The sequence below is a fragment of the Mus musculus genome, chromosome 18 (assembly GCF_000001635.26).
Source record: "Mus musculus strain C57BL/6J chromosome 18, GRCm38.p6 C57BL/6J".
NCBI lineage: Eukaryota > Metazoa > Chordata > Mammalia > Rodentia > Muridae > Mus > Mus musculus.
Window position 1 is genome coordinate 7,522,944 of NC_000084.6, and position 27,409 is coordinate 7,550,352.

Genomic DNA, 27,409 nt, shown 5'->3' on the forward strand with positions numbered 1-27,409 from the left:
TTCCTGGACCCTGAAGTTGATGCCAGTTCCCCAGTAGCTGTCACAGTCACTCCTTCCAGTTCAAGATTACCCCAAACATGAAATGCCTACATTCATGCTCCCTCCACTCCTAGATCACAAACTCAAACCAGTGTTACACTCCCGGGTGCAGCATAACACACTACAGAGACTTTAGGGCTAGCTTCTCATTTCCCTTATATTTCAACCCCACCCCACTGCCAGATCAGTGGTTCACAAATTCCCTAATGTTGTGACCCTTTAATACAGTTCTTCCTGCTGTGGGGACCCCCCAGCCATGAAATTATTTCATTGCTACATCATAGCTATAATTTTGCTGTTATGAATTACAATGCGATATTTTGAAGATAGATTTGCCAACAGGGCCACAAACCAAAGGTGGAGAAGCACTGCTCTAGACCCTCTCTCCAGACCTCACTAAGTAATGATCTTGGCTGTATGTGTATCAGGCACTGTGAAAGAGACTTCAGTACACTGATGGAAAGGAAAAAGACCAAAGCTGTGTCCCCAGCAGTACAAGAGCTAGACACTGTTATAAACACAGATTTTGATGGGTACAATAAGAAGGGGCCTGTGTCAGGGACTGGGAACAATATTGTTTCAGGACCACCTTCCCAAAGGACTGTGTGAGACCAACAGGAACTACAGGAATTAACTACAGGTGCTGAAGTGAGAAAAAGAAATACCTCCTAAAAGGGGAACCAAATTTCAGAGGTTGTATATAGGACAGCGTGCTAAACTCCAACATGGCATAAACAAATTACTAACTCTGTAACTGGGACATCTAGACAGAATCTCTGAGCAGCCCTAGCTCCAGGGGATCCAACAATCTCTTCTGGAAACCTATACTCCTATGTATAAAAACATGCACAGACACACACATATACACAAAATATAAAATAAAATAAGTCTTTAAAAAGTAGGCACTGTGATTTTGTAAAGAATGAAGTAGAGATGAGAAAGCAGAATCAGATCCCAGCCTGAATCATCAAGTTATATTTGCATAGTGAAGAACAAGGAGTACAGAAAGGCAAAGGGCAAAGCTGTCTTCAAACAGCTAAATTTCAAGGTGAAGGTGGCACGATTGTTCATCTTTTCATAGGGGTCAACAAAGCACAGCTCTCCACAGCCTCTGTGAGGGCCGTTCTAAACAAAGGGCCGGAAAGGAGAAAGGCGTGTGCAGCACACAGGTAGCACTACCCTACAGGCAGAGGCCTGAAGAGAATACAACAGAGGAAAGGAGAGAGCTGGCTCTTTGTCACTGTGCTCATCAACTTCTACTCCCCCAGCATCTCCCCCCCCCCGCCCCCGGAACTGATGAGAGGTCTACCACCTCCTCTCTTTGCCACAATGACAGAAAAATGCTAAGCAGAAAAGTAACTAGTTCTCCCTTTTAAACTGCTTCCTCAGATGTCTGCAACTTCGACAGGAAAAGAGACTAGAACAGATACAAGCCACAAGTCACTTGCACAGAATACCCATAACGTTGGTAATGGTGATGCTAAGGGCTGAAATGGACTGCATCCATCAGTATATGCAAATTGAAAGTAAATATATTACTGTGTCGTCTGTATCAAAATCCAAACTGAAGCTCCACAGAGCAAGCTGTTTGTCATTAAAGTATGCACAAAATGATCATGGACCCATACAACAAAGTGAGTTCTTTAGAGATAATTATGACTGTCACTTCCCTGCAGAGTGCCAATGCCGCACAGGACGCGCTGGGGTGCCCCACCTCAGGATTATGGTGCTGTCTCTCTGAAGTGATTACTCAGAACAGACAAACAGATGTCCATTCAAACGATTTGGTCCGCCTGGATGCAAACATCTGACCTCTGTAGAGAGAGCAGGCAGCAGCAGCTCACTGGATGCAGTGAGCTCCATAAACATCAACAGCAGCATCCCCACTCTTTAGGGCAAACTGATACTTGGAAAAATCCAGGCTATCTTCTGAAATGGTGAAAACAGTAATATAATTCATCTCGCAGAGAATTATTTTATTAGATCTCACTGGGTGGAGCCTTTGGTGTTAGTTCCTTCAGTAATTTTTCTAAAAGTCTGTAAAATAATTAACATTCATAAGAAAACTGCAGGGAATCCCTACTTACAGTTTCCTATTTACTGCTTCAAAGTGTTGATTTATTTTCATCTTCCATTTCAAAGACTATATTAACTTTAGGGAAAGATCTTGGGATCTGAACCGTAACAAGACTGTCTTTCATATAAAAATACAACATGCTCCAACATTAATCAGGAACTTACATAAGAGGCTAGACTAGAGGAATGGCTCAGTCAAGTAAAATCTTTCTGAGTCTGACCCCCAGAGCCTACTTAAAATGCTGAGTGTGCGAACTGGCCTTTGTATGTCAGTGTTGTCTGGGGAGCTGAAGACAGGAGGGTCTCTGGGCTCAACCTAGACTCACCAGTGAGCCTCTAGCAATGAGAAAGCCTAGATAAAAAACAAGCAGCTGGCCTGCCTGAGGATGACTCCTGAGGTTGTCTTCTGGTACACACACATACATGCATGCATGCACTTACACACACACTTGCATTTCCCATGCATGCACACATGCCCATTAGGGGGGAGGGGAAAATTTACACCAAGAGAGTCACAAAGAGGCTTTGTCCTTTGGTAGGGATAGTTGCACTGATTAATCTTTATTGTTAAAATCATCTTCTCACCATTAAGGTGAGTCTAGCAGCAGGAAAAGGGAAGTCTGTAGAGCAACTGATCTCAATCTGTGGGTTACAAACCCTTTGGGGGTATCGAATGACCTTTCACAAGGTTCCATATCAGATATTCTGCATAGCAAATATTTATAATTCATAACAATAGAAAAATTACAGTAACGAAGTAACAACGAAAATAGTTGTATGGTTGGGGGTCAGCACAACATTAGAAAATGTGTTAAAGGGTCACAGCATTACAAAGGGTAAGAACCACTGCATTAGAGGACAAGAACAGGTAAGAATACAAAAAATGAAAGTTGGCAAAGCTATTGATCCTTCTAATGATCAAGAGCCACCTTCTCATTGGGATGGCTGTCCCCTATCAAAGCAGCCCACAAGCAGAGCAGAAAGGAAAGACTCTGACTTCTAAAGTGCTAATGGTCTGGAAAGCCCAAAGAAACTACACAGCAAAGCATGAGGGCTGGGGTGTCACTAGCATATTTTACATGGAGGTGACTCATGTCTGCTTATGTAGACTGGAAATCTGGATGAAAGAAACAACCAACAGGTAATATACTTTACATCACAGGAGGCCTGAGTACAATGAAGAGCACACAACTGAGAATAGTAAGGCAGCTAGCCTCATGGCTGTGAGTAGGGAGGGGACCACACGTCCAAGAGAGAAGTATCTGGGACCAAATGAGACCAGGGTGCTTAGAAGGTGGCTGGGAGCAGGGTGTAGTTAGGGACAGAGAACATGAAGCAACATGATTCTACAGTAATGAGTCTTCAGATACAGAACAGTTATTAAACTGACCCTGTCCACTGTTGATAAACTGTACCCTTTGAACAACACTGGCTATAAAGAAGAGATGTGGCTATACAGGTTCTATACAGTTTATACTGACATATTTGTTTTAATCTTAAATCTTGATTTAAAAAAATTAACTAATAGAGGCTGGGTGTCTTAGTGCATGCTTGTAATCCATCTCTCAGGGAGTAGAGTCACAATGAACAAGGCCATCCTTGGCTACATAAGTCCCTGTCTCAAGAAACAACCAAAAAAAAGGGGGGGGGGGGAAGGTAAGGGCTGAGAAAATAACTTGGCTGGTGATGACCTGAGTTTGATTCTGAGAACTCACATAAAAAAAATGTAAACTGTGATGGCACACACTTAAAATCTCAAGGCTGCAGAGGCCAACACTTTGGGACTTGGGTAGCCAGCCAGCCAGCCCATCGGCAAGCTCCAGATTGGTGAGAGAGCCTGCCTCTAATATATAAAACAGCAGACATCACCTGAGACACTCCACCTGAGGAAGAACATCTAAGGCTGGACTCTGGTCCCCAACGCACACATACAAAACATACCAACACACAAACCTTCCTTCTCATTCCCTCTCTACTGCTGTGTGTGCGGTGTGTGTATGTGTGTGTATGCTCGTGTGTGTGTAAGCATGCCTGTGGAAGTCAGCAATGGACATCCATTAGGTGTCTTCCTCAATCACACCCCACCTAATTTTCTGAGACAGAGTCTCTCACTGAACTTGGAGTTCACTGTTTGGCTAAAATGGCAGGTTAGAAAGTCCCAGAGGTCTGGCTATCGGTCCCATCTCTACAGAACTAGGTTTATAGATTTGTTCCACTCTGCAAATAGTTGAGCTGAGGCTCCAAACTCAGACCCTTGTACTTGTGTGGCAGACACGTTACTGACTGGGACATCTCTCTGGCCCTCCAAGCTAGGGTAGAAAAATTAATCTAGACCATAGCCAATATAAACGGTGTCCTTGCACATATCCCAGATCCTCTAAAAACCTGAGGAGAAACATGACAAAGCCTAGACCACAACCTCATCTACAGAAAAGAGTAGTTATTTAGAAAAAGTCATTTTCTACTGCTTTTCACTATATTTGGTCACATATCACTTATTGTTACTAACCCAAAAGAAATCATTTTGTGTTGGGAGCCGCGCCCACATTCGCCGTTACAAGATGGCGCTGACAGCTGTGTTCTAAGTGGTAAACAAATAATCTGCGCATATGCCGAGGGTGGTTCTCTACTCCATGTGCTCTGCCTTCCCCGTGACGTCAACTCGGCCGATGGGCTGCAGCCAATCAGGGAGTGACACGTCCTAGGCGAAGGAGAATTCTCCTTAATAGGGACGGGGTTTCGTTTTCTCTCGCTCTTGCTTCTTGCACTCCTGCTCCTGAAGATGTAAGCAATAAAGTTTTGCCGCAGAAGATTCTGGTTTGTTGCGTCTTTCCTGGCCGGTCGTGAGAACGCGTCTAATAACAATTGGTGCCGAATTCCGGGACGAGAAAAAACTCGGGACTGGCGCAAGGAAGATCCCTCATTCCAGAACCAGAACTGCGGGTCGCGGTAATAAAGGTTCCCGTAAAGCAGACTGTTAAGAAGGATTCAACTGTATGAATTCAGAACTTTTCAGCTGGGGAACGAGAGTACCAGTGAGTACAGCTTTACGAGGTAAGTCTGATCTTGAACTTTCTAAGGAAATTCAAGACAGTCTATCAGAAGTAAAGTGGAATATGTTTGGCCTTGAATTTTTTCTGGTGTTAGGAGCCCTTTTGTTCCTTTTCACATGTTATCAAGTGATTAAGATAGGGCTGAAAATTCTAGAGGAAATTCAGGACAAGCTATCAGAAGTAAAGCGGGGAGAGAGAGTAGGAACAAAGAGGAAATATGGTACACAAAATAAGTATACAGGCCTTTCCAAGGGTCTTGAACCCGAGGAAAAGTTAAGGTTAGGTAGGAATACCTGGAGAGAGATTAGAAGAAAAAGAGGAAAAAGGGAAAAAAAGAAAGATCAATTAGCGGAGGTCTCTAGGAAAAGGAGCCTGTGCTCATCGCTGGATGGGCTCGGGGAGCCAGCTCTTAGTAGCTCTGAAGCAGATGAAGAATTCTCCTCTGAAGAAACAGACTGGGAGGAAGAAGCAGCTCATTATGAGAAAAAAGGGTACCAGCCAGGTAAAGTGCTAGCTAATCAGTTAAGGAAGCCAAAAGCGGCTGGCGAAGGCCAGTTTGCTGATTGGCCTCAGGGCAGTCGGCTTCAAGGTCCGCCCTATGCGGAGCCCCCGCCCTGCGTAGTGCGTCAGCAATGCGCAGAGAGGCAGTGCGCAGAGAGGCAGTGCGCAGACTCATTCATTCCCAGAGAGGAACAAAGGAAAATACAACAGGCATTTCCGGTCTTTGAAGGAGCCGAGGGTGGGCGTGTCCACGCTCCGGTAGAATACTTACAAATTAAAGAAATTGCCGAGTCGGTCCGTAAATACGGAACCAATGCTAATTTTACCTTGGTGCAGTTAGACAGGCTCGCCGGCATGGCACTAACTCCTGCTGACTGGCAAACGGTTGTAAAAGCCGCTCTCCCTAGTATGGGCAAATATATGGAATGGAGAGCGCTTTGGCACGAAGCTGCACAAGCGCAGGCCCGAGCAAACGCAGCTGCTTTGACTCCAGAGCAGAGAGATTGGACTTTTGACTTGTTAACGGGTCAGGGAGCTTATTCTGCTGATCAGACAAACTACCATTGGGGAGCTTATGCCCAGATTTCTTCCACGGCTATTAGGGCCTGGAAGGCGCTCTCTCGAGCAGGTGAAACCACTGGTCAGTTAACAAAGATAATCCAGGGACCTCAGGAATCCTTCTCAGATTTTGTGGCCAGAATGACAGAGGCAGCAGAGCGTATTTTTGGAGATTCAGAGCAAGCCGCGCCTCTGGTAGAACAGCTAATCTATGAGCAAGCCACAAAGGAGTGCCGAGCGGCCATAGCCCCAAGAAAGAACAAAGGCTTACAAGACTGGCTCAGGGTCTGTCGAGAGCTTGGGGGACCTCTCACCAATGCAGGCTTAGCGGCCGCCATCCTCCAATCTCAGAACCGCTCCATGGGCAGAAATGATCAGAGGACATGTTTTAATTGCGGAAAGCCTGGGCATTTTAAGAAAGATTGCAGAGCTCCAGATAAACAGGGAGGGACTCTCACTCTTTGCTCTAAGTGTGGCAAGGGTTATCATAGAGCTGACCAGTGTCGCTCTGTGAGGGATATAAAGGGCAGAGTCCTTCCCCCACCTGATAGTCAATCAACTGATGTGCCAAAAAACGGGTCATCGGGCCCTCGGTCCCAGGGCCCTCAAAGATATGGGAACCGGTTTGTCAGGACCCAGGAAGCAGTCAGAGAGGCGACCCAGGAAGACCCACAAGGGTGGACCTGCGTGCCGCCTCCGACTTCCTATTAATGCCTCAAATGAGTATTCAGCCGGTGCCAGTGGAGCCTATACCATCCTTGCCCCCGGGAACCATGGGCCTTATTCTCGGCCGGGGTTCACTCACCTTGCAGGGCTTAGTAGTCCACCCTGGAGTTATGGATTGTCAACATTCCCCTGAAATACAGGTCCTGTGCTCAAGCCCTAAAGGCGTTTTTTCTATTAGTAAAGGAGATAGGATAGCTCAGCTGCTGCTCCTCCCTGATAATACCAGGGAGAAATTTGCAGGACCTGAGATAAAGAAAATGGGCTCCTCAGGAAATGATTCTGCCTATTTGGTTGTATCTTTAAATGATAGACCTAAGCTCCGCCTTAAGATTAATGGAAAAGAGTTTGAAGGCATCCTTGATACCGGAGCAGATAAAAGTATAATCTCTACACATTGGTGGCCCAAAGCATGGCCCACCACAGAGTCATCTCATTCATTACAGGGCCTAGGATATCAATCATGTCCCACTATAAGCTCCGTTGCCTTGACGTGGGAATCCTCTGAAGGACAGCAAGGGAAATTCATACCTTATGTGCTCCCACTCCCGGTTAACCTCTGGGGAAGGGATATTATGCAGCATTTGGGCCTTATTTTGTCCAATGAAAACGCCCCATCGGGAGGGTATTCAGCTAAAGCAAAAAATATCATGGCAAAGATGGGTTATAAAGAAGGAAAAGGGTTAGGACATCAAGAACAGGGAAGGATAGAGCCCATCTCACCTAATGGAAACCAAGACAGACAGGGTCTGGGTTTTTCCTTAGCGGCCATTGGGGCAGCACGGCCCATACCATGGAAAACAGGGGACCCAGTGTGGGTTCCTCAATGGCACCTATCCTCTGAAAAACTAGAAGCTGTGATTCAACTGGTAGAGGAACAATTAAAACTAGGCCATATTGAGCCATCTACCTCACCTTGGAATACTCCAATTTTTGTAATTAAGAAAAAGTCAGGAAAGTGGAGACTGCTCCATGACCTCAGAGCCATTAATGAGCAAATGAACTTATTTGGCCCAGTACAGAGGGGTCTCCCTGTACTTTCCGCCTTACCACGTGGCTGGAATTTAATTATTATAGATATTAAAGATTGTTTCTTTTCTATACCTTTGTGTCCAAGGGATAGGCCCAGATTTGCCTTTACCATCCCCTCTATTAATCACATGGAACCTGATAAGAGGTATCAATGGAAGGTCTTACCACAGGGAATGTCCAATAGTCCTACTATGTGTCAACTTTATGTGCAAGAAGCTCTTTTGCCAGTGAGGGAACAATTCCCCTCTTTAATTTTGCTCCTTTACATGGATGACATCCTCCTGTGCCATAAAGACCTTACCATGCTACAAAAGGCATATCCTTTTCTACTTAAAACTTTAAGTCAGTGGGGTTTACAGATAGCCACAGAAAAGGTCCAAATTTCTGATACAGGACAATTCTTGGGCTCTGTGGTGTCCCCAGATAAGATTGTGCCCCAAAAGGTAGAGATAAGAAGAGATCACCTCCATACCTTAAATGATTTTCAAAAGCTGTTGGGAGATATTAATTGGCTCAGACCTTTTTTAAAGATTCCTTCCGCTGAGTTAAGGCCTTTGTTTGGTATTTTAGAAGGAGATCCTCATATCTCCTCCCCTAGGACTCTTACTCTAGCTGCTAACCAGGCCTTACAAAAGGTGGAAAAAGCCTTACAGAATGCACAATTACAACGTATTGAGGATTCGCAGCCTTTCAGTTTGTGTGTCTTTAAGACAGCACAATTGCCAACTGCAGTTTTGTGGCAGAATGGGCCATTGTTGTGGATCCATCCAAACGTATCCCCAGCTAAAATAATAGATTGGTATCCTGATGCAATTGCACAGCTTGCCCTTAAAGGCCTAAAAGCAGCAATCACCCACTTTGGTTAAAGTCCATATCTTTTAATTGTACCTTATACCGCTGCACAGGTTCAAACCTTGGCAGCCACATCTAATGATTGGGCAGTTTTAGTTACCTCCTTTTCAGGAAAAATAGATAACCATTATCCAAAACATCCAATCTTACAGTTTGCCCAAAATCAATCTGTTGTTTTTCCACAAATAACAGTAAGAAACCCACTTAAAAATGGGATTGTGGTATATACTGATGGATCAAAAACTGGCATAGGTGCCTATGTGGCTAATGGTAAAGTGGTATCCAAACAGTATAATGAAATTTCACCTCAAGTGGTAGAATGTTTAGTGGTTTTAGAAGTTTTAAAAACCTTTTTAGAACCCCTTAATATTGTGTCAGATTCCTGTTATGTGGTTAATGCAGTAAATCTTTTAGAAGTGGCTGGAGTGATTAAGCCTTCCAGTAGAGTTGCCAATATTTTTCAGCAGATACAATTAGTTTTGTTATCTAGAAGATCTCCTGTTTATATTACTCATGTTAGAGCCCATTCAGGCCTACCTGGCCCCATGGCTCTGGGAAATGATTTGGCAGATAAGGCCACTAAAGTGGTGGCTGCTGCCCTATCATCCCCGGTAGAGGCTGCAAGAAATTTTCATAACAATTTTCATGTGACGGCTGAAACATTACGCAGTCGTTTCTCCCTGACAAGAAAAGAAGCCCGTGACATTGTTACTCAATGTCAAAGCTGCTGTGAGTTCTTGCCAGTTCCTCATGTGGGAATTAACCCACGCGGTATTCGACCTCTACAGGTCTGGCAAATGGATGTTACACATGTTTCTTCCTTTGGAAAACTTCAATATCTCCATGTGTCCATTGACACATGTTCTGGCATCATGTTTGCTTCTCCGTTAACCGGAGAAAAAGCCTCACATGTGATTCAACATTGCCTTGAGGCATGGAGTGCTTGGGGGAAACCCAGACTCCTTAAGACTGATAATGGACCAGCTTATACGTCTCAAAAATTCCAACAGTTCTGCCGTCAGATGGACGTAACCCACCTGACTGGACTTCCATACAACCCTCAAGGACAGGGTATTGTTGAGCGTGCGCATCGCACCCTCAAAGCCTATCTTATAAAACAGAAGAGGGGAACTTTTGAGGAGACTGTACCCCGAGCACCAAGAGTGTCTGTGTCTTTGGCACTCTTTACACTCAATTTTTTAAATATTGATGCTCATGGCCATACTGCGGCTGAACGTCATTGTTCAGAGCCAGATAGGCCCAATGAGATGGTTAAATGGAAAAATGTCCTTGATAATAAATGGTATGGCCCGGATCCTATCTTGATAAGATCCAGGGGAGCTGTCTGTGTTTTCCCACAGAATGAAGACAACCCATTTTGGATACCAGAAAGACTCACCCGAAAAATCCAGACTGACCAAGGGAATACTAATGTCCCTCGTCTTGGTGATGTCCAGGGCGTCAATAATAAAGAGAGAGCAGCGTTGGGGGATAATGTCGATATTTCCACTCCCAATGACGGTGATGTATAATGCTCAAGTATTCTCCTGCTTTTTTACCACTAACTAGGAACTGGGTTTAGCCTTAATTCAGACAGCCTTGGCTCTGTCTGGACAGGTCCAGACGACTGACACCATTAACACTTTGTCAGCCTCAGTGACTACAGTCATAGATGAACAGGCCTCAGCTAATGTCAAGATACAGAGAGGTCTCATGCTGGTTAATCAACTCATAGATCTTGTCCAGATACAACTAGATGTATTATGACAAATAACTCAGCTGGGATGTGAACAAAAGTTTCCGGGATTGTGTGTTATTTCCATTCAGTATGTTAAATTTACTAGGGCAGCTAATTTGTCAAAAAGTCTTTTTCAGTATATGTTACAGAATTGGATGGCTGAATTTGAACAGATCCTTCGGGAATTGAGACTTCAGGTCAACTCCACGCGCTTGGACCTGTCCCTGACCAAAGGATTACCCAATTGGATCTCCTCAGCATTTTCTTTCTTTAAAAAATGGGTGGGATTAATATTATTTGGAGATACACTTTGCTGTGGATTAGTGTTGCTTCTTTGATTGGTCTGTAAGCTTAAGGCCCAAACTAGGAGAGACAAGGTGGTTATTGCCCAGGCGCTTGCAGGACTAGAACATGGAGCTTCCCCTGATATATCTATGCTTAGGCAATAGGTCGCTGGCCACTCAGCTCTTATATCCCATGAGGCTAGTCTCATTGCACGGGATAGAGTGAGTGTGCTTCAGCAGCCCGAGAGAGTTGCACGGCTAAGCACTGCAATGGAAAGGCTCTGCGGCATATATGAGCCTATTCTAGGGAGACATGTCATCTTTCATGAAGGTTCAGTGTCCTAGTTCCCTTCCCCCAGACAAAACGACACGGGAGCAGGTCAGGGTTGCTCTGGGTAAAAGCCTGTGAGCCTAAGAGCTAATCCTGTACATGGCTCCTTTACCTACACACTGGGGATTTGACCTCTATCTCCACTCTCATTAATATGGGTGGCCTATTTGCTCTTATTAAAAGGAAAGGGGGAGATGTTGGGAGCCGCGCCCACATTCGCCGTTACAAGATGGCGCTGACAGCTGTGTTCTAAGTGGTAAACAAATAATCTGCGCATATGCCGAGGGTGGTTCTCTACTCCATGTGCTCTGCCTTCCCCGTGACGTCAACTCGGCCGATGGGCTGCAGCCAATCAGGGAGTGACACGTCCTAGGCGAAGGAGAATTCTCCTTAATAGGGACGGGGTTTCGTTTTCTCTCGCTCTTGCTTCTTGCACTCCTGCTCCTGAAGATGTAAGCAATAAAGTTTTGCCGCAGAAGATTCTGGTTTGTTGCGTCTTTCCTGGCCGGTCGTGAGAACGCGTCTAATAACAATTTTGAATGTTAAAATTTAGGACTGGTTGTCAAAACAATAACTGGCCTAAAGAGAAAAATTGTAGAGAACGCAGAAGCATGAGTGAAGGAACCTCCCAGCTCCAGAAGATGCTTCTGTAAAAATACAACCGTCTGTACACAGCAGTAGTGGCTCCCAGGAGAGTAAGAGGCTGGGGGGGGGGGGGGGGGCTGGCGTTGATGAAAGTGTCCCTGCAGTGAACAGTTCACTCTGCTCCTCTGCTCACAGATTCCAGATGCTCCACATTCCTGACATCAGGATGGAAACATTTACTGGTAGTCCAGAGAAATTCAATGCCGTCATTCTTGTCATAGCCCTCATAGCTCCATTACTAGTGAGTCTGGGGAAGCTATAAGCCTATGCTAAATGAGAAAAAAAGATGTCCACTGTATTCAGCCACCCTAGACACAAGAAGTAGCCAACACTTTTTTACAAAGCTGTTAGCAAAGAGGGACAATTATGTATTTGCTTTTTTCTTACTTTTGATATTTGCATTCTACATAATACAGACAGGCAGTGAACCAAACCATTTCAGTATAACTCGGGGCTAATAACCACTAAAGAATGCATATCAACGCCCAGAACAACACTGTTAAATTTTATAGTATTAATAAAATGGGACACCAAGTAAATTTTCCACTTTCTTAAAGGTAAAATAACCAGCACTATTCAGTGCTGCTCCTAACGGACCTCAAGTTTTCTTATTTAAAGCATGGTTTATTTCCAAAAGCGTCTATGTGACTAAAATACTTGAATTCAACAGAAACGTTATCCTCATTACAGTATGCCTCAAACTTCAAACAAAATTGAAGCATCTGGCATACTGAGATTTCTCCTTTAAATACGTAGCACAAGTGCAATAATTACAATACTATAGCTTGGTTAATAGCAATACTAGGCAATTCATATGACTAAGTCTATAAATCAGGAGGAGTGAACAGAAAATAAGTGCATCATCTCACACAGGACTTTGATGTTCAGGAGTTATCTCTGCACTTTAAGGATGTTCCTGCCTGGAATCCAAGTCAGTAGCCTGAGGCCATCTACAAAGCATTGCGATCCTACCAAAACAAGCATGACAGGACATGGGTGGGGTTTTTTGTTGTTGTTGTTGCTGTTGTTTTTTTGTTTTGGTTTTTTCCCTTCAGCACTGGTTACACAAAAGATACACAGGCTTAGTAAACAAAAATTGACTTCTAAAACTCCTAGCCAATAACCCCACCCTTTCCTCATTTGCATTATATCAAACCAGTCACTGACGCAGCGATGGCAGGGTGAGGTGTGCATACAAGCTGTGGGGCTGCTTAGGCTCATGTACGTGAATGCCTGTTCTCCAGTTGGTAGCACTGTCTAAGCAGGATTAGAAGGTTTGGCTTTGTTGGTAGGCGCATGTCACTAGAAGTGGGATTCCAGAGTCTAAAGGCAACCCCACCATTTCAAGTTGCTCTCTCTGCTTCTTGCTAGTGGCTAAGACGTGAGCTCTCAACTTCCTGTTCCCACAGCCATGCCTGCTACTTGCTGTCATGACCCTTTTTAGCAATAAGCCCAAATCAACTCTGTCTTCTATAAGTAGCTTTGGTCATAGTGTTTTCTCACAACAGCAGAAAGTGACTAATAGACAAGCTGAAATGTCATATTTGTGTTATGGCATACTAGGACTTTCCCAATCTATTTTTTGTGCTCACTGTTACTTAAAATTTAACATGGCATATAATTAAGCCAGATAAAGTAGGAGATAGAAATGGAGCCCTTCTCTCACAGGAATACTAGTTAAGTGTGGAGTGCAAGCAAATCTTTTGGCAGAGCACAGGGACAGGAGCATCTTTAATGCTTCCCTCTTCAGGCACTGTCCTGAAATACCATTTCCGGTGTCCCCAAGAAACACTTGTTACCCAGCAATGCTCAAAGTGAATTTCTAAGACGCTCCCTGTCAACTAAAAGATGTCAGGAGGGAAAAGATACTGTCCTCTAGTAAAAACTAAGGTACTTCCATATGTGGATTTTTTTTAATAAATAATCTAAGCTTTAAAAAATATTTTGTGTTAAAAAATAACAAATCACTGGATTATAACTAAAAAACAGATAAATCAACACTTCTGACCATTCAGCTCATACTCAACTCTTCTGTAAACAGGTAAAATTATGCTTTCAAAAGAATTCACAGCTACCTGGGAATGTAGTCTTTTCTTCTCAAAAGATCCAGACTGGCTGGGAAAGCTAAAGCTATGGAAAGAGCTGGATGTAGAATAAGGTGCTGTTTCAACTCAGCTAGCTAGTAAGGATGTTTTCTGCAAGGGCACTAAACTTTGCAGTTTTAATTGTAACTTTCACTTTTCATGAAAGTGGTTCACTAAGCTAGATGCCTCCATATTGAAATCAGCAACTGAAGTTAAGTGATGAAAATTCAGAGTAGAGACATTTGTGTTAAATGGGTGTGCTGGAGCCTTTAGTGCCAACTCTCAGGAGGCAGTTTGAGTTTGAGGCCAGTCTGGTTTACATAATGAGTTCCAAGACAGCCAGAGCTATGTAGAGACCTGACTCAAATAGTAGGTAGTGAATAAAATCCTCTCCAGGTATTGACAAGGGTAGTCTTCTAGTCCCTAATGTGTCAAAAAGGAGCAAAACAAGCAAGGAGAATTAACACAGTCTGAAATTGTGCTCACTTTTTAAAAAGAGAAAGAAAAAAATACTTTGTAATGCTCATGGCAATGAAAATATAAAGCCTTGTAATTTGGCTTATTTAGGTAAGTATTTTATGTGCAAACCATATACCTAAAACTTTACTATGAACATAATCTACCAAAATAACTTTTATTTATTTCAGAAGACTACTCAATGATTAATTTAATCCAGTTAGTGCTCATTATTTTCTCCTTTATATGTGTATGATCTGTGGGTGTACTCATGATTCTGTGTGTGTGTGGGGGGGGGGGGTGGATCTGTACCACACTACATGTGTAGAGATTAGAGACAAATTTGGGTGCACAACATGGCCTTCTACCTTGTTTGACATAAAGTCCCTTTTCTGTTGTTTACAACTGTGTAAAACAGTCTATTTGACCCTCAGGTTTCTGGGGACTTGCCTGCCTCTTATTCCGTTCCAGCCAAGGAAACAACAGGATGCCAGATACTCACTATTACACCTAGCTTTACATGGGTTCTAAGAGTTTAAACTCAGATCCTCAGCCTTCCTTGGCAATCAGTTTACCCATCAAACCAACTCCCTAACTGTTCCCTTTAAAAAGCACTTAAGCAGTGGCACGGGTTTCGTCCATTCTGGGTTGGTGCCCTGAGAAGACTTTGGGTGCCAATTCCAAAGCCAGTCATAAAACACCAAGAAGAAGCTCCACTCCCAGGTGCTCTAACACACCCAGGACCAGAGGATCGCAGGATCCCAGGATCCCAGGATCCCAGGATCCCAGGATTGCAGGACCTCAGTCACACGAGGATCTTGGCAACCCATTGGCAGCTTGCCTCCCAGGAGCTCGGACACACCTAGGATCCAAGGATCCCAGGATCCGAGATTTACAGGAACACAGAGACAGCTGGACTCTGAGGAGTTCTGAAACAACCAGGATCACAGGAAGGAGAGGCTCCAGTCAGATATAGCGAGACCAGGTAGCACTAGAGATAATCAGATGGGAGGCAAGCATAAGAATATAAGCAACAGAAACCAAGGTATCATCAGAACCCAATACTCCCAACATAGCAAGTCCTGGATACACCATCACACTGGAAGAGCAAGATTGAGATCTAAAATCACTTCTCATGATGATGATAGAGGACTTTAAAAAGAACATATATAACTCCCTTAAAAAAAATACTGGAGAACACAGATGAACACCCAGAAACCCTTAAAGAGGAAACACAAAGTCCCTTAAAGAATTACAGAAAAACACAATCAAACAGGCAAAGGATATGAACAAAACCATCCAGGATTTAAAAAAAGGAAATAGAAACAATAAAGAAATCACAAAGGGAGACAACCCTGGAGTTAGAAAACCTAGAAAAGAGATCAGGAGTCATAGATGTAAGCATTAACAACAAAATAGAAGAGATAGACAAGAAAATCTCAGGTGCAGAAGATACCATAGAAAACATTGACACAACAGTCAAAGGAAATAAAAAAAAGCAAAAGGTTCCTAACCCAAAACATCCAGGAAATCCAGGACACAATGAGAAGACCAAACCTAAGGATAATAGGTATAGAAGAGAGCAAATATGCCCAACTCAAAGAGCCAGTAAATATTTTCAACAAAATTGTAGAAGAAAACTTCCCTAACCTAAAGAAAGAGATGCCCATAAACATACAAGAAGCCTACAGAACTGCAGATAGATTGGACCAGAAAAGAAACTTCTCCCATCACATAATAATCAAAACCCCAAATGCACTAAACAAAGGAAGAATATTAAAAGCAGTAAGGGATAATGTCAAGTAATATATAAAGGCAAACCTATCAGAATTACACCAGACTTCTCACCAAAGACTATGAAAGCTAAAAGATCCTGGGCAGATGTCATACAGACCTTACGAAAACACAAATGCACATCAGAACTCTGAATTACCATAGACAGAGAAAACAAGATATTCCATGACAAAACCAAATTTACACAATATCTTTCCACAAATCCAGCTCTACAAATAATAATAATAGATGGAAAACACCAACACAAGGAGGGAAATTACACCCTTGAAAAAGCAAGACAGTAATCTTCCAACAAACCCAAAAGAAGATAGCCACAGAAACATAATTCCACCTCTAACAACAAAAATAATAGGAAGTAACAATCACTTTTCCTTAGTATCTCTTAACATCAATGGAATCAGTTCCCCAATAAAAAGACAGAAAAACAGCCTGGATATGCAAACAGGAAACATACCTCAATATCAAAGACAGATACTACCTCTGAGTAAAGGGCTAGAGAACATTTTATTTCAAGCAAATGGTCCCAAGAAACAAGCTGGAGCTGCCATTCTTATACTGAATAAAATCAACTTTCAACCAAAAGTTATCAAAAAGCATAAGGAAGGAAACTGTATACCAGTAAAAGGAAAAATCTACCAAAAGGAACTCTCAATTCTGAATATCTATGCTCCAAATGCAAAGGCATCCATATTCACTAAAGAAACTTTACTAAAGTTGAAAGCACACAACACACCCCATACAATAATAGTGGGAGAAGTCAACACTTCATCTTAGCAATGGACAGATCCAGGAAAGAGAAACTAAACAGAGACACAGTGAAACTAACAGAAATTATGAACCAAATGGATCTAACAGATATTTATAGAACATTTCATCCTAAAGCAAATGAAAATACCTTCTTCTCAGCATCTCATGGTACAGTCTCCAAAATTCACCATATAATTGGTCATAAAACAGGCCTCAACAGATACAAGAAGACTGAAATAATCCCATGCACCCTATCAGATCACGAGGGAATGAGACTAGTCTTAAATACCAACATAAACAGTGGAAAGCACACATAACACATGGAAGCGGAATAAAGCTCTACTCAATGATAACCTGGTCAAGGAAGAAATAAAGGAAGAAATTAAAGACTTTTTAGAATTTAATGAAAATGAAGACACATCATACCCAAAATTATGGGACACAATGAAAGCAGTTCTAAGAGGAGAACTCATAGCTCTAAGTGCCTCCAAAAATAAACTGGAGAGAGCTTACCCTAGCAGCTTGACAGCACACCTGAAAGCTCTAGAACAAAAACAAGCAAATACACCCAAGAGGAGTAGATGGCAGGAAACACTCAAACTCAGGGCTGAAATCAACCAAATAGACACAAAAAGAGCTAAAAAAAAAAAAAAAAAAGGACACTGTTGGTTCTTTGAAAAATAAAATCAACAAAATAGATAAACCCTTAAACAGACTAACTAGAAGGCACAGAAACAGTATCCTAATTAAAAAAATCAGGAATGAAAAGAGAGACATAACAACAGAATCTGATGAAATCCAAACAATCATCAGATACCACTACAAAAGGCTATACTCAACAAAACTGGAAAACCTGAATGAAATGGACAATTTTCTAGACAGATACCAGGCACCAAAGTTAAATCAGAATCAGATTAATGATGTAAACAGTCCCATATCCCCTAAAGAAATAGAAACAGTCATTAATAGTCTCCCAACCAAAAAAAAAAAAAAAAAAAAAAGCCCAGGATTAGTGCAGAATTCTATCAGTCCTTCAAAGAAGACCTAAGACCAATACTCCTCAAACTATTCCACAAAATAGAAACAAAAGGTACTCTACCCAATTCGTTCTATGAAGCCACAATTACTCTGATACCTAAACCACACAAAGATCCAACAAAGAAAGAGAAGTTCAGACAAATTTCCCTTAAGAGGCAGAGACAGGTGGATTTCTGAGTTCGAGGCCAGCCTTGTCTACAAAGTGAGTTTCAGGACAGCCAGGGCTATACAGAGAAACCCTGTCTCAAAAAAACACAAACAACAAAAAAAAAAACCTACTCAATAAAATTCTTGCCAACCAAGTCCAAGAACACATCAAAAACAATCATTCTCCACCATCACGTAGGCTTCATCCAGGGATGCAGGGATGGTTCAATATATGGAAATCCATCAATGCAATCCACTACATAAACAAACTGAAAGAAAAAAAACCACATGGTCATTACATTAGATCCTGAAAAAGCATTTGACAAAATTAAGCATCCAATCATGTTAAGTCTTAGAATGGTCAGGAATTCAAGGCCCATACCTAAACATAGCAAAAGCAAAATACAGCAAACCAGTAGCCAACATCAAACTAAATGGAGAGAAACTTGAAAAAAATCCCACAAAAATCAGTGACTAGACAAGGCTGCCCAGTCTCTCCCTACCTATTCAATATAGTATTTGAAGTTCTAGCTAGAGCAATTAGACAGCAAAAGGAGATCAAGGGAATAAAAATTGGAAACGCAGAAGTCAAAAATATCAATATTTGTATATGATATCATATACTTAAGTGACAAAAATTCCACCAGAGAATTCCTAAACCTGATAAACAACTTCAGCAAACTGGCAGGATATAAAATTAACTCAAACAAATCAGTAGGCTTCCTCTACTCAAAGGATAAAACAGGGTGAGAAACAAATTAGGGAAATGACACCCTTCAAAATAGTCACAAATAATATTACATACTTTGGTATGACACTAACAAAGCAAGTGAAACATCTGTATGACAAGAACTTCAAGTCTCTGAAGAAAGAAATCGAAGAAGACCTCAGAAGGTGGAAAGATCTCCCATGCTCATGGATTGGCAGGATTAATATAGTAAAAATGGCCATCTTGCTGAAACCAATCCAGAGAGTCAATGCAATCACCATCAAAATTCCAAATCAATTCTTCATAGACTTAGAAAGAACAATTTGTAAATTTATTTGGAATAACAAACAAACAAACAAACAAACAGGATAGCAAAAACTATTCTCAACAATAAAGAACTTCTGGGGGAATCACCATCCCTGACATCAAGCTGTACTACAGAGAAATAGTGACAAAAACTGTATAGTATTAGTACAGAGACAGACAGGAGGATCAATGGAAGAGAATTAAAGACCCAGAAATGAATCCACATACCTATGGTTATTGGATATTTAACAAAGGAGCTAAAACTATCAAGTTGGAGAAAGACAGCATTTTTAATAAACGGTGCTGGTTCAACTGGCAGTCAGCACGGAGAAAAATGCAAATTAACCCATTCTTACCTCCTTTATTAAAACTCAAGTCCAAGTAGATAAAGGACCTCCACATAAAGCCAGATACACTGAAACTTATAGAGAGTGGGGAAGAGCCTCAAACACATTGGCACATGGGAAGTTTTTCTGAACAGAACACCAATGGCTTATGCTCTAAGATCAAGAATTGACAAATGGGACCTCATAAAATTGTAAAGTTTTTGTAAGGCAAAGGACACTGTCAATAGGACAAAACGGCAACCAACATATTGGGAAGAGATCTTTACCAATCCTATATCCAATAAAGGGCTAATATCCAATATATCCAAAGAACTCAAGAAGTTAGACTCCAGAGAGTCAAATAACACTATTTAAAAATGGGGTACAGAGCTAAACAGAGAATTTTCAACTGAGGAATATCTAATGGCTGAGAAGCACCTAAAAACATCCTTAACACCTTAGTCACCAGGGATATGTAAATGAAAACAACCCTGAGATTCCACCTCATGCCAGTCAGAATGGCTAAGATCAAAAACTCAGGTGACAGCAGACCCTGGCGTGTATGTGGAGAGAGACAAACATCCTTCCATGCTGGTAGGGTTGTAAAGTGGTTCAGCCACGCTGCAAATCAGTCTGGCGGGTCCTCAGAACATTGGACACAGTTCTACCTGAGGACCCGGCTATACCACTCCTGGGCATATACTCAAAAGATTCTCCAACATTTAACAAGGGCACGTACTCCACTATGTTCATAGCAGCCTTATTTATAATAGCCAGAAGCTGGAAATAACGCAGATGTCCTTCAAGAGAGGAATGGATACAGAAATGTGGTACATTTATACAGTGGAGTACTACTCAGCTATTAAAAATGATGAATTCATGAATCCTGGTTTTTTTTTAATTCATGAAATTATTAGACAAAAGGATGGAACTAGAAAATATCATCTTGAGTGAGGTAACCCAATCACAAAAGAACACACATGGTTTGCACTCACTGATAAGTGGATATCAGCCCCAATTCACCAAATACCCAAGATACCCAAATTCACAGACTACATGAAGCTCAAGAAGAAAGACCAAAATGTGGGTGCTTCAGTCCTTCTTAGAAAGGGGAATGAAATACTCACAGGAGCAAATATGGAGTGAAAGTGTAGAGCAGAGACTGAAGGAAAGGCTATCCAGAAACTGTCCCACTTGGGGATTTATCCCATATACAGTCACCAAGCCCCGACACTATTGTGGATACCAAGAAATGCTTGCTGAAAGGAGCCTGATATAGCTGTCTCCTGAGAGGCCCTGCCAGAACCACACAAATAAAGAAGCAGATGCTCGCAGCCAACCACTGGACTGAGCACAGGGTCCCCAATGGAGTAATTAAAGAAAGGACTGAAGGAGCTGAAGGTGTTTGCCACCCCATAGGAAGAACAACAATATCAACCAAGCAGACCCCCCCCCTCCCCCAGAGCTCCCAGGGACTAAGCCACCAACCAAGGAGTACACATGGCTCCAGCTGCATATGTAGCAGAGGACGTCCTTGTCATCTATAGAAGGAGAGGTCCTTGGTCCTATGAAGGCTTGATAGATGCCCCAGTGCAGGGGAAGGGAAGGTGGGGAGTTGGGAGTGGGTGAGTGGGTGGGTGGGTGGAGGAACACCCTCATATAAGCAGGGGAAGACAGTATGGGATAGGGGGTTTCCAGGAGGGAGGTTACTGGGAAAGGAGATAACATATGAAATGTAAATGAAGAAAATATCCAATTTTAAAATTAAAAAAAAAAAAAAAAAGCATTTAAGCCACCGTTTTCTTCCGAGCAAGGGCCTAGTGAGGAAGCAAGATGGGTACATTCCAGTTTATGCCTGTGAAAAGAAACATACAAGAAAACAGACCACATCATGCTTCTTAGAGTGTGGTCTGTTGTGTATGGAGAGTCCCCAGGTGTTTCTTAAAAGGTCCACAAGCTGTTTTCATTGCAAATTTAACACTAGCAAAGAAAAGAGTATATTCTGGTCACCTACACCCAAATCTGCAACAAGGAGGAGAGTGATGCACAGCTTGATGCATTAATGTACTGAAGCTTGAAACAATGCATGATGTGTGCATTATAGAAGCGTGGAGCAATGCACGACACATGCATTGATGGAAAAGTCAGGGAACCCCAATAATTTGTTTAATGTCTAGTAATCATTATAGCAATAAAACTAGGATTTACAATAAATGAAAGTTGAATCAGTGATGTTAATATTGTAGAAAGTTAGAGCTAGCATTTCTGTACATACCTATAAAAAGTGTCAGAGCCATGGCTGCACCAGCTGCAGTCCACTCATCAGGCAGATGAGCCCAGGCTAGCTGTGCCTTCCCTCGGGCTTCACATAACAACCTGTCGACACCCATCCCAACAAGAGTAAGGCACTCCTCTGGTCAAAAGCACATGAGTTATACAAGTCCCTCAGGCCATGCAAGTGCTTGTCAACACTCTTCTGATAACATCTATTCATAATGCTTATATCATGTATATTTGGAAAATTAAAACTTTGCACAATCACAGCTATACAGAAGCACATATCCTACTGACATAGATCAAAGACTTAGAATGAGTTCAGCAAAGCAACAAATAGTAATTAGAAGAGTAATGCAAGTAGAGGTTTCCCAGGTGCCTTTGCGCCATCATAGAGAACAGCCAGCAAGCAGCCCCTTGCCTGGGATCCCTACTCTGCTATACAATCAATCAAACTGAAAATCAGAAACACGACGCAGTCAGATTGGTGCAGTGTGCTTCCTCGTGAAAGCTACTGAAAGAAAGGTGCGCCTAAGTCGAGACTTAATTTTCCACAATGAAATCAACCATCAAGGGGAAAGTGGTCACATGTGGCTTTGGGGTTGGTTTTGATTTATTTTTATTCCCTTTTTTATGTTTTATTTTGACAAGGACTCACTATGTAACCCTCGTGGGCATGGCTTATTTTCTGAGACAGGATCTTGTTAGGCAGCCCAGGTTGGCCTAAAAATTATGATTTTTCTGCCTCAGCTTTCTAAATGTGAGGACTATGGGTGTTCTCTGTCACATCTGACTAGTCCTTGAGGATTGATTAGTTGTAAATGAACTTTAACAGTGTCTTCCTGGCAATGAAATAACATCTATTTTTCATCACTTCAAATGGCTGCTTTGACTGGAGAAGCTCAGAAGGTGTCCTCAAGAAATGAATCTACCACTTTCAGGAAAAAAGTATCATGATTTTGGTGTTGGAAATAAATTTACTAAAATTTCTTAGCCACATCTTTGTTGAGTGTAGCTTTTTACTACCTCGCCTATGCTCCAAGAATGTGCCACGTTACCAGCCCCCACCCAGCTTCCCTTGAATCCACGGATAAAAGGCACGTACACACACACACACACACACACACAGAGTTGTTCATTTTCAACTTGCCTTCTTGGCACAACTGCTGTGTGCCGTTATCATTACTCTTAGCTCTGCTTCTTCCACCTGCCCTAAATTTAGTTGGTCATTTGAATCTAGTCCCTGCTAAACATCTCCTGCCACCTGCCTATAGGAGCAGCCAGAGCCCACCACTCCTCCTGAGACCTCACATGGCTGCCTTGTTCTTCTCTGTTCAAAGCATGGCGAACTCTGTCTCTCCTTCCTTGCATCTCCCTGCTTGCTTCCTGGGACCCGGAAGTCCCGCCTACTCTTTCCACCCAGCAATTGGCCCATGGCTTTCCGTACTGAGAGATGAAGGAATGGCTGGGGGACAGCATCATCCCCACACACCTACCTATGGCGTATACCAGCACTCCACACAGAGGTCATACACTACCTATGGCGTATACCAGCACTCCACACAGAGGTCATACACTACCTATGGGGTATACCAGCACTCCACACAGAGGCCATACACTACCTATGGGGTATACCAGCACTCCACACAGAGGCCATACACTACCTATGGGGTATACCAGCACTCCACACAGAGGCCATACACTGCGGAGAGAAACCAATGCCGGCAATAAAGGAGATCAGGTTGAAAACAGAATAAATCAGAAGGTGGATGACAACTCTCTAAACTGGCAAAGCAACAATACAAAATTTCAAATATTACATGAACTTACATAGCAAACAGCAAGGTGTGGGGTATAATGCTGCCAGAGAGGAGTGACCACGACCTGTGTGTGTGTGTGTGTGTGTGTGTGTGTGTGTGTGTAACGAAGAGTAAAATATGCAAGCTTCCCTGCTGCCTTACTTACTTTAAGAAACTTCAGCAATTACTATCTTCACTAGTCTCCAGCCACCACCAAAAGCACTGACTCTAAGACTTCATAAATTTTGTCACATGAAGAAAATTTACTTCTATATTTTTTAAATTTTATTTTATTTTTAACTTATTTCTTACACTCTATATTCCATTCCCCATCCCTCCCCATCTACCCTCCGTCTGCTCCACATCCCATACCTCCTCCCCACTCCACCCTGTCTCCACATAGATGTCCCCACTCCCCACCCCACCTGACCTCTAAACTCCCTAGGGCCTCCAGTCTCTTGAGGGTTTGGTGCATCATCTCTGAATGAGCACAGACCCGGCAGTCCTCTGCTGTATGTGTGTTGGGAACCTCATATCAGCTGGTGTATGCTGTCTGTTCGGTTGTCCAGTGTTTGAGAGATTTCAGGAGTCCAGATTGAGACTGCTGGTCCTACTACAGGATCGCCCTTCTCCTCAGCTTCTTTCAGCCTTCCCTAATTCAACAACAGGGGTCAGCTGCTTCTGTCCATTGGTTGGGTGCAAATATCTACATCTGACTCTTTCAGCTGCTTGTTGGGTCTTTCAGAGGGCAGTCATGATAGATCCCTTTTTGTGAGCGCTCCATAGCCTCAGGACACTCTGCTAATAGGTACTTCTACCCATATTTTCATTCCAGTGTGGAAAAGCAAATGCTAATTACAGTCTTTTTGCTTCTACCAAGGTGGAAGAGCAGAACCTTAGAACACTGAGTAAATGACAGCCGAGGATGTCAGCCTCTGACAGGAAAAACAAACACAGTGACAGCTCAGGCTGGTCACTGCAGAGTGATGAAATGCTGCCTAGCTTTGCATTTTTAACATTTATTTATTTATTTATTTATTTATTTATTTATTTATTTGCATCTCAAATGCTGCTGGTCACTGCAGAGTGATGAAACGCTGCCTAGCTTTTCATTTTTTAACAATACTTTATTTATTTATTTATTTATTTATTTACATCTCAAATGCTGCCCCCTCCCAGTGCTCAGGGGTGGGGCGTGAGGAGAATTTCTAGGAGGCCTCAGACACACACAATGAGGCAGGCTCTCAGGAGTCAATGAGACTGACCTTAGCCAAAATGCCCAAGAGTGGGGATACGGAACCTGAAGAGACCACCATCAGTAGCCAGACAGGACCCCCAGTAGAGGGATGGGGGTCACCAACACACGTACAAAATTTTTGACCCAAATTAGTCCTGTCTAAAAGAAATGCAGGGTCTAGATGGAGCAGAGTCTAAACTATATTTCAAATAAGGTATATCATCCTAGTTTTATTTCTGGTAGTATAATAAAAATCCCCTGAACCTCCCTCAAAAAAAAAAAAAAAAAAAAACCTAGGGAAGAAAAGGTTTATTTTAGCTGCAAAATCCAGTTATTAAGGCAGGAACCCAAAACATCTGGTTATGTGAAGTGTCAAGAGAGGAGAAACAAGTGCACTTTCCCTGTTCTGTTCAGAACCCAAGCCCAGGTAATGGCACTGCCAACAACAGGTAGGTCTTCCCACTTCAATTATCATGATCATCACAATCCCACAAGCTCCACAGACAGGCCCACAGTCTATCCTGATCAAGATAATTCCCCACTAACAATCTGATCTAAGGCGATTCTGGGTTGTATGAGGGTGAGTCTGACAAAAGAAATTCACCATGTGTGTCCGATGTGATTGCTGCTGCACCCTTCAAGATGCAGATCAGTGTGTGACTATGTCACATTAAATGTCAATTAGGTGAAATTGGAAATAGAAAAGTCACAACATATTTGCAGTTGGTTTAAAACCAATTCCACAGTGTCTCTGAGGTGTTCTGTAAAGAATATTGGAATTAGCCTAGCCTGACAGAAACATACAGCATTACACCGATTGCTAAAAGCATACACTATACTCACTAAAACTGAACATAAAGTAAAAACAAACAAACAAAAGAAACCTCTCAAGGATTAAAATCATGTGAATTCTACTTTCTGATCACAAAGTAGTATAAGTCAGTAGCAGAAAAACAAATGGGGAAAAGCCTTATTTTTTTATTCTAAATAACCCATTTAAAAAATTTCTAAATGACCTAACAACTTAATGCAATGAAAACACAGTGGGGTTTAGTGGGTAACTACCACAGTCCCACCACCAAAACCCACAATAGCAAAGAACTAACACTGTACATGTACACACACATACACAAACTAAATTTAAAAAAAAAAAACCCAAACAACTAAGAACTGTCAAAACTGACAATTGAGCTATGATCAAAAGAACAAAAATAGATACCAAATCAAAATCACCAACACAGAAGCCATTAGGGCGCCCTCTGCAGTGAGGTTGGTAGTGTTCTCCGTTCGAGTGATCGCACAGCAGCACGCCCGAGAGCGTGGGAGCGCAGAAATCGTGGCCGAGTTTTTCTCATTTGGCATCAACAGCATTTTGTATCAGCGTGGCATTTATCCGTCGGAAACCTTTACTAGCGTGCAGAAATATGGACTCCCCTCGCTTGCACCTACTGACCCCGAGCACATAAAGCACCTCAATAACGCGGTGGAACAGCTAAAGGGGTGGCTGTACAAGAGCTCAGCGAAGAAACTGGTGCTGGTCATCTCAAACAGTGAAAGTGGTGACATCCTTGAAAGATGGCAGTTTGATAATGAGTGTGACCAAACTGCAAAAGAGGAAGGTGTTCATAGAGAAAAGTCCCAGAAAGCCATACAGGATGAAATCTGTTCAGTGATTGGACAGATTACAGCTCCTGGGACATTTCTGCCACTGTTGGAAGTTTCTTGTTCATTTGATCTGCTGATTTACACTGACAAAGACTTGGTGGTACCTGGAAAGTGGGAAGAATCGGGACCCCAGTTTATTACCAGTTCTGAAGAAATCCGTCTACGCTGATTTACAACCACAAGCCACAAAGGGAATAAATAGTATGGTGGCCTACAAAACCCCATCAATGAAGAGATGGTACACAAACCATCCCCCATCACATTATACCTTCTGCTGTATTTATATTTAGATGCTTCTTTATATCTTGGTCAAGATTCTTCTGAGCTAAATCATTAGACAAAGTATTTAGCTTTTTAACAGAAGTTTTTCTATCTACGGTGACCATTTTTGAAGGAATTCACTCCACAATGAATCTGTTGGCTCCCCTTAATAACGTGTAGCTGTCTTGTTGATTCTGTGGTAAGTTCAGGAAGAACCCAAGAAATGCAACAATAAGACACATTTCTCTTAATATAGACCCCATATTGAAATACATGCTAATTATTTGATTTTGTTGTGTATATCTTGAGCTCACAAAGCAGTTGATACTGTTTAATTTCTGTAATAAAGGGCTCTTATTTTAATGTTTTATAAAAATCAAGCTTTAAAAGTCAGTGATACAAAAAAAAAAAGAATCACCAACACAAAAAAATACAGATATGAAGTAGTGTTATTATGAGTAGTTTTAACCACAAAAGATTAAAATTGTTGGTGAAATGGCTGAGTCTTAAAAGTATAAATATATTACTAAAACTGACCCAAGAAGAAATGGAAAGCTTCAATATTCCTATTACAACCTTTAAGTCTGGCCTGTCTACAAAGCAAGTTTTAGGCAGCTAGAACTACAAAGTGACACCCTGTCTCAAAAAAATAAATAAATAAATAATAAACTCAACAACAACAAAGAACATGAAAAGGAAATTGTAAGCTAAACCTATTCCTGAATACAAACCTT

At 42.1% G+C, this 27,409-nt stretch overlaps 1 protein-coding gene and 1 pseudogene across 13 annotated transcripts in view; one reads left to right on the top strand and one right to left on the bottom strand.

Annotated features, from left to right (window-relative positions):
- Mpp7 (membrane protein, palmitoylated 7 (MAGUK p55 subfamily member 7)) overlaps positions 1-27,409 on the bottom strand; it is a 278,928-nt gene that overhangs the window by 174,982 nt on the left and 76,537 nt on the right. The gene's annotated exons all lie outside the window — the stretch shown is intronic.
- Gm18948 (predicted gene, 18948) lies at positions 25,989-26,838 on the top strand (annotated as a pseudogene).